The sequence below is a fragment of the Lissotriton helveticus genome, chromosome 8 (genome assembly GCF_964261635.1).
Source record: "Lissotriton helveticus chromosome 8, aLisHel1.1, whole genome shotgun sequence".
NCBI lineage: Eukaryota > Metazoa > Chordata > Amphibia > Caudata > Salamandridae > Lissotriton > Lissotriton helveticus.
Genome location: NC_136069.1, coordinates 122932299 through 122940602, shown reverse-complemented (window position 1 = coordinate 122940602; position 8304 = coordinate 122932299).

Below are 8304 nucleotides of genomic sequence, written 5' to 3'. Positions count from 1 at the left end.
CTTATCTTGGTGACAAGCTCACCTTCTCTAGTAGTTCTGGGTCCACACCCAGCCAGGACACCATTGGGCTACAGATTAAGAAGTGTAAAAGAGAAGCAACAAGTGGGCAGGCCTACTCACGAAGGGGCAGATTTACTGATATATGGAGCAAAGCAACGCAATGCTATAAGAAAACTTGATGGGCTGCGTCAAATGGAGGTGTCAGGAATGCCCCATATCTAGTACAATATGGCACATTCCTGTTCTCCCTCTGGACTGGTGCACTTGTGGCTGCCAAGCACCAAGGCAGGCACTCTTGCACCATGGTGCAAGGGTGCTTGAGTTACAGCCAGGATTGCTTTTGTGCAGAAGTGACACTTTCCTGCACAAAAACAATCATCTGAGGCTGTGTGCTGCAAAATGCAGCACGCATATAAAAAGAGAAAAAAACAAGGACAAATAATCATACCTCTCCTTGTTACACCTTCCCTGGGAAGGTGAACCATTTTGACGCAATCCCGGGTTTACTAGTGTTAGCAAATCAGGCAATGCGCCAAACACCATGGCTATATGTGTGGGAACACCCAAGCTTCAACAATGGAACACCTTCCTAGGAAGAGTATCGCAAGGCAGCGACTTGAGCTGTCTTGTGTATCCCCAGATTACCTATACCATTCAGAGCCATGCAAGGCAGCTTTGTGTGGTAAAGTAAATCTCACCTAAAGTCTTGCATTGCCCTTTTTTTTTTGTTTCGTTTTATATAGCGTGAAGTAGACCTGAGACATCGGGTATCAGAGCGCTTTACATGAGCACCAGTTTCGTTACAGATGGGCACATTCATTTTTGTTAGGCACAGGGAGATTAAGGGCCATATGTATCAAGCCAAATTGACTTCGCAAACGCCGAAATTTGCAGAATTTCGGCGTTTGCGAATGCAATTTGGACTAATGGTATGTATCAAGGAAATCTGCTTGAAAAATAAGGAATCGCAAAATTTGCGATTCCTTATCTTGCGATTGCATTTAAGGAATCACAAATTTTGTGATTCCTTACATGCAATGTAAGAAGCCAAAAAAAATCGCAAAGTGGCCTTAAGGAATCGCTAATTACCACCAACTTCTAGTTGGTGGTAAGTTGCGATTTCCTTTCAAAATGCATATTTTTTCATTTTTCAAAGTGCCATGTGACGCACATACATGCCCTTAGGGCATGTATGTGCGCCACATGTGCACCCATGCAGATTTCAGGGGTGCAACAGGGTGTCCTTTGGACACCCCTGCACCCTTGAAAATATTCTCAATTTGCGATTAGCAAATTGCGAATCGCAAATCTCCCCTTCATTCCTATGGGCCTCCTGGCCCATAGAAATGAAAGGGAAATCATTCCTTAATTGCGATTAGCAATTTGCTAATCGCAATTAAGGAATTTTAAGAAATCGCTAAAAAAAGCAAATTTCTACATACGTACCATTTTGCGATTTCTAAATAGCGATTCCTTAAAAACCTCTATTTAGAAATCGCAAAAGGGATTGTTGATACATATGGCCCAAAGTGATTTGCCCAGGATCACTGGAAGGTGAGCATCGTGGCCGAGACTCGAGCCCGGTTCCCCAGCTTCGAGGTCGACCACTCTAGCCATAAGGCTACATCCACTGCCCGTTGGGTCACAATGTATTTTGCAACGGCAACACAAGCCCTTGATAAATCTGACCTCAATCATCTGGAATAATATCGCAATATCAATCAGGACCCCCCCACCCACCCCCCCACGCCCCCCCACCCCACTGCTCCAATTTGGAAAGAGTTTAAGACTCACCTCTGTAAAGAACACTACATCCCAATGCATTGAACGTTCAGAACCCACCTTCCTCTGCTATTACTCGTTGGTTTTATGCTTGTCTTTGATCATATACAGTGATCTGCTGCTTTTTAGCAAGGCTTGCACTATTGAAACATCGTATAGATACATACCCAAGTGGGCAGCTTCAGAAACTCCTGTATGACTTTTACAGGTTCGATTTCTGCATTTGCTGGAAATAGACGAATCATAAATGTAAATCTTTTAATGCTATAGATGGAATAAAGGAATACAAGATGAATGGCTTTATGAACTGCAACACTGCTCTTAGTGTCTCTTGTGTATATTGTGCATGTGACAAAATGTATGTTAGGTGCAAGAAACTGGCACTTACACAATGATGGAAAGAACACATCCGCCCCTAATTAATGAGGATGACAGTTACCTTGAGGTCATCCATTTTAGACAGAGCTCCACGCTTGAGACTTTATTCCTATGTACAAAACGCATTCCACGTGATCATAGAGAACACGCATTCCATGTGATCATAGAGGTGGAAAAAGAGAACTCAACTTAAACAATTTCTGAAATTAAATGGAAAGATGTTCTTCATTGCGTCAAGATTGGATTATACACTGGTGATGAGATTAGCATGAATTTGACATCGGACTGATGCTGCACTAAAATACTTTATTTTCCCTTTGGATCTAAACACCTGGGTTAATCCTCGTGTACTGTGAGATAAAATCATGTAATAGTTTGTGTTTTAGTGAGAAAATCTAACTCGTGCCAAGATCTATTGAGATTTTTAACTATTTTGTTACTGCCAGGTTCTTTGGGAATTTGCAAGTCTTTTATTTTCCTGGTATAGGCGCTTCTGTGTTCTGCTTACATGCTATATAGTATTATTCTGCTTTCTAATTACACATTTTTTTATTACTCACCTGCTTGGTTTTGTTTTCGCTTCATTTATTTTTCAGCATTAATGAAGCAGCCTGCGTACCTGTGACACGGGGTGGCTGATTTTATTCTGTGTAATTGAACCTTCTGTATCTACCTAAACCAGAGGTCTTCAAACTTTTTGATGCCGAGACCCCTTTGTAAAACCTTTTTAGGAGTAAGGACCCCCTTCCGACAAAAGTTTCCAGAAACTGGTACTCCTCATCATCAACAACTATCGACAACCATAAATGCGCCTGTTAGACCTCATCACATCCATCCATCCATCATTCATCCCCCACACTTTCACACATCCATCCATCCATCCTTCATCCACCCTTCCATCCATCCATCCATCCACCCATCATTCATCCACCCACCTTTTCACACATCCATCCATCATTCATCTATGCAACCTTTTATCCATCCATACATCCATCCTTCATCCATCTATCCTTTCAGCCATACATCCATCCTTCATCTACCCACCCTTTCATCTATCCATCCATCCATCCACCCATCACTCACCCCCCCCACCTTTTCACACATCCATCCATGCATCATTCATCCATGCAACCTTTTATCCATCCATACATCCATCCTTTACCCATCCACCGTTCGATCCATCCATCATTCATCCACCCACCTTTTCAGACATCTATCCATCATTCATCCATGCAACCTTTTATCCATCAATCCATACATCCATCCTTCATCCATCCACCCTTTCATCCTTCCATCCATCCTTCATCCATCTACCCTTTCATCCATACATTCATACTTCATCCACCCACCTTTTCACACATCCATGCATGCATCATCCATCCATTCAACCTTTTATCCATCCATACACCCACCCTTCATCCATCCACCCTTTCAAATAGCAAATTTCATGTTAATGACTAATAGCAACAGACATAGTCCTAAACTGATGCATCGATATTCAGACCTGCATTCCTACATTGGCAATAAAAGAAACATTCAACAAAGGGCTTACGAGGAGCATGTCGAGGTCCCCCGGACTGGCGTGTGCTCCCCAATGCCCTCAGACTTCATTCACAAAGTGGAAGCTGTCTATCAAGGGCTGTTTGTACTTTGCATATATATGGACAGCATCCCTTGGCGGTCCAGTATCCAATCAATGGTTGAACTGGAATTGCAGCTAAAACTCACTTTGGATCACTAGGAAGTGGGGACACATGGTTAACTCCCCTTTTTTCTACTCATTCGTAAGGTGTTGTCATGTGCAGATGTCGATTAGTGTTTGTGACTGTATATTTAGGGGCATATTTATGAGGTTTTGGCGCAGGGCAGTACAGCATATCACCATGCTGCACTGTCCTGTGTCAAAGTGAAAGGGCAGGAATGTACCGTACCTATGGCATACAGTGCATTCCTGTCGTTTTACCCCTGTGCTGGTGCCATTTCGGCAGCCTAGAAGCTAAACAGGCACCCTTGCATGTAAAGGGTGCTTCTGTTGCATTCAGGATTGTTTGTGTGGAGAATGTAGCACACACAGAAAGTGGTCTTGTAAATCAGGGGAAGTGTCAAAGTCCATGGGTATTGCATGGGAACACCCACCCCAAAGCCCATGGAATGCCTCCATAGCGCAGTGTAAGGCAACGCAGCCGCCTTGACTTACTCCATGTCTAGGAGGCCATTCAAAGTGGCTTTGCCTGGCCTCCTAAATATGATTTGATGGTTTGCACCACAATTGTGTCACAAATCCTGATGAAACGATGGAGCAAGGGGCTTGTGAATATGCCCTTTAGGGGTGTATTTAGGGGGATTTGTCACAGGGCAGCACAGCGAGTTCCCCTTCCTGAGCCGCCCTGCATCAAAGTGAAAGGGCAGGAATGAGCCGTGTCTATGGCACACAGTGCATTCCTATTCATTGCCCCTGCATTGGCACCATTTCATCAGCTTAGTGCCAACGCAGCCACATTTTCACCATGGTGCAAGGGTACCTGTGTTGCATGAAGGATTGTTTTTGTGTAGGAAGGGACACCTTCCTGCACAAAAACAATTCTGGGAGGCTTTATCCTCTTTCTATGTGTGTTGCATTTTGCATAGAAAGAGGAAAACATGAGGAGAAATAAAGTTAGTTCTGTAAAAGCTGAGAGACTGCCCAATGGAACTGCAATACCCAAGGGGCTGCCCAAGGAACTATAACACCTGAGAGACTGCCCAAAAGAACTGTAGAAGCTGAGAGACTGCCCAGTGGGACGGTCACAGCTGAGAGACTTCCCAGTGGGACGAACACAGCCGAGGTACTGCCCAAGGTTGCAACAGCTGAGAGACTACTGAAAGGAACTGCAACCTTTGAGAGAAAGCCAAAAGGAACTGTAATAGATGAGATACTGTCAAAAGGAACTGCAACACCTGAGAGACTGCCCAACGGAACTGCAACCACTGAGAGACTGCCGAAAGGAACTGCAACCACTGAGAGACTGCCGAAAGGAACTGCAACCACTGAGAGACTGCCGAAAGGAACTGCAACCACTGAGAGACTGCGAAAGGAACTGCAACCACTGAGAGACTGCCGAAAGGAACTGTAACAGCTGAGAGACTGGAGAAAGGAACTGTAACAGATTAGAGAGTGCCCAAAGGAACTGTAGTAGCTGAGAGACTGCCCAAAGGAACTGTGACAGCTGAGAGACTGCTGAAAGGAACGGCAACAACTGAAAGACTGCCGAAAGGAACTGCAACAGCTGAGAGACTGCTGAAAGGAACTGTAGTAGCTTAGAGACTGCTGAAAAGAACTGTAACAGCTGAAAGATTATATGTTAGGGAGTCATGGTCCATTGGGTGGAAAGCACTCGAGAGTTCAGAGAAGACCAACCTGTGTGCCTCTCTGTCTTCATGCCGACCTCTAACTGTAATTGCAAGTCAGAAAATGCTAGTCATGCATGAAATCAAGGCAAGCCTGGTTTAGCAATGAGTGTTATGACACGAAGGGAAATGTATAGACTCTTGCAAACATTTTCCTAGCATCAGTAGGCAGCTCACCCACCCATCATTTAATACCAAGGACATGTAGAAAGATGAGGCATGAAAAAAGAAGGGTGCAAATAGAATTAAAAAAGCAATGATTCCTGTAGTGCATAAATAAATGCACTAAGAAGAAAATTATTTCTGGTGGGATCTCATGAATCCCTGGATCGTATTTTGGCCACAACAAAGACAGCGTGTTGTAAGTTGCTTGTGTGGACCTAAAAGGTAAACTGCCTGAAAAGATAACATGTTGTGTCAAATTACCTAGTAGTCCCGTGACATCACAGGGGATGTCATGGGCTGAGACCTATCTGATGTCAAGATACTCTGAGGTGACTAATACAACCTGCTATGGTCTCTCTCTCACAAATGCACGTGCCCCCACATAGACACGCACATGTGCACACGCACACACACATACACACAAACACACACGTGCACACCCAAACATAAACACACACACACACACACAAAATGTTAAATATTATATCAAACACAAACATTTGCATACTGTTGGCTATTTATCGAGTTCCCAATCTCTTTTTCTCTCTACTTCTCTTTCTTTCTCTCTCTCTCTCTCTCTTATGCTCATACACTTGCAAACAAAAACATTTATTTATTTGGTGGGTCATTTGCAGACTCCCCTCTTGCCTTTTGCTACTGTGGTTAGAATAAGGTGCAGATATAGAAAGACAGATTCTGCTAGGTTTAGATTGGTCACCACCACCTGTCAAGGGTCAAGGCACATATTATTATCCAGCATTGGGATGCTGGAAGAGTATGTTAACAAAAAAGGTCTTGTGACGTCAGAGCAAGAACAAGTTAATATTGAGCGAGTCACCCTGTCTGTTGATGGTAGGAAGGGATTTTTGGCAGGTGTTTTGGCGGTGTTAATTCAGGTGTTAATTCTTTAAAGAGTGCAGATTTCTGAGCAAAAACGTGTAGAGAAATCTGTTATCCGATATTTCAGACACAGGACAAAAGTGGGCGTTCCATGGCGTGGTTTGCCTCAGAAGTTTGGGAAGGTTCACAAACATGCGCATTCGCGGGTGTTACCGCCTCCTTCCCAACATGGAAATGGTTGGAGATTTTCTCTAAAACAGGGAAGGGCTAACTCCACTTGCGGGATGAGGTAGAGACTGGATCACACAGCACATTTAGCGGGGTGTAGTACAAGGGCTTTCTCCATGGGAAAAAAAAATATTTGCAGAGAAAAAAAGTGACCATTGACAAAAAGGGCTTCATTTCCCTTCTGCTGAGTCCTACACTGTGGAGAAATCTGTAAAAGAGGATTAGGAGCCTTTTTTTAAACTTACGGGACAATATCATAACAAGCATTTGCAATGCAATAGGCCTCACATTACTGAATGTTTGAGCTATTGGTGTTGCATTATTATTTGCAGCTGGTAATCTATTATCTCTGTTGTGAGTGCATGCATTCTAAGCTATATGCCTTTGGGTTACTGTAGCTTGTATTCGCATGCTGCAAAATATCTATTGCTCAAGGCTGCCCTTTTTTCCCTCTTCATATACACGTGTATTGTTGGATTCCTCATGCCATTGTTTTGCTCTCTAAGCGGACACATTTATTATGAACCCATTACATCAGAGTGCAAGACACACCTACAACACAGCTACAGCCAGCATCGGGCAAGGCTGCATCACACCAACAAATGTGTTACAAGATCAAAAAGCTTAACTGTAACAAAGCGGAGCTCTGTTAATTCAGTAGCATGAAACTGATGCAATGCCACTTGCTTTAGCTTTGTTTCGGATAAGTCCATGGGAGGCGGCATAAGCAGAAAGGGTGTGAGTTAATACAGCACTGGTGAAACGCACTCCTAAAGAAAAACAAGCATTGGCAGAGCCAATAGGTCTCGCCTTTGGGACCTTATAAGCGTTTAGTTATCCAGCACAATATCCTTGGTGAAACAACATCAAGTGTTGCATGGCTAAACATTTATAAGGTCCCAAAGACGAGACCTATTGGCAATGGGGGAGATTAAAGAGATGGTCTGAGGGATGGAGAGAGGGAAACAGCGGCGGGGGATGGGATGAACTGAGAAATAAAGAGAGGATGGTGCCAGAGGGATACACAAGATGTCCAGAGACAGAAAAGAAGGAGCAGGAAGAGACAAAGAGGTTCTGAATAACTGAAAGATTAAAGAGAAGGTCTGAGGGAGGGAGAGAAGAAGACAGGGTGGTGAGGGGTGGGTCTGAGGGGGGACTGACCGAGAGGAGGGCTGCAGAGGGATACACGAGATGTCCAGAGACGGTGAAGCAGGTGGTACAAGTGAAGAATACATTTCTTTGGGAATGGTCCTTCCTTTGGGGATGGTCCGGCCGTCGGGGCGAGTCGCTGCGCTATGCCAAGTACCTATTAACATAGCCTAAAGGGGTTCTTAAATCCGCTGACGCCGTTTTTTATGTGTCAATGAGAGGCCTGGGGTCCCCCACAAGCACAGTATCAGGGGGGAAGAGGGAGAAAGGGAGAGTGTGGGTACCTTTAAAGAGTTCAGTAGCCCAGCCATGGTGACGTGAAGTTAACTGTTTACCACACAGTATCCTGAAAGTTAATTTTAGTGGAAGGCTCCC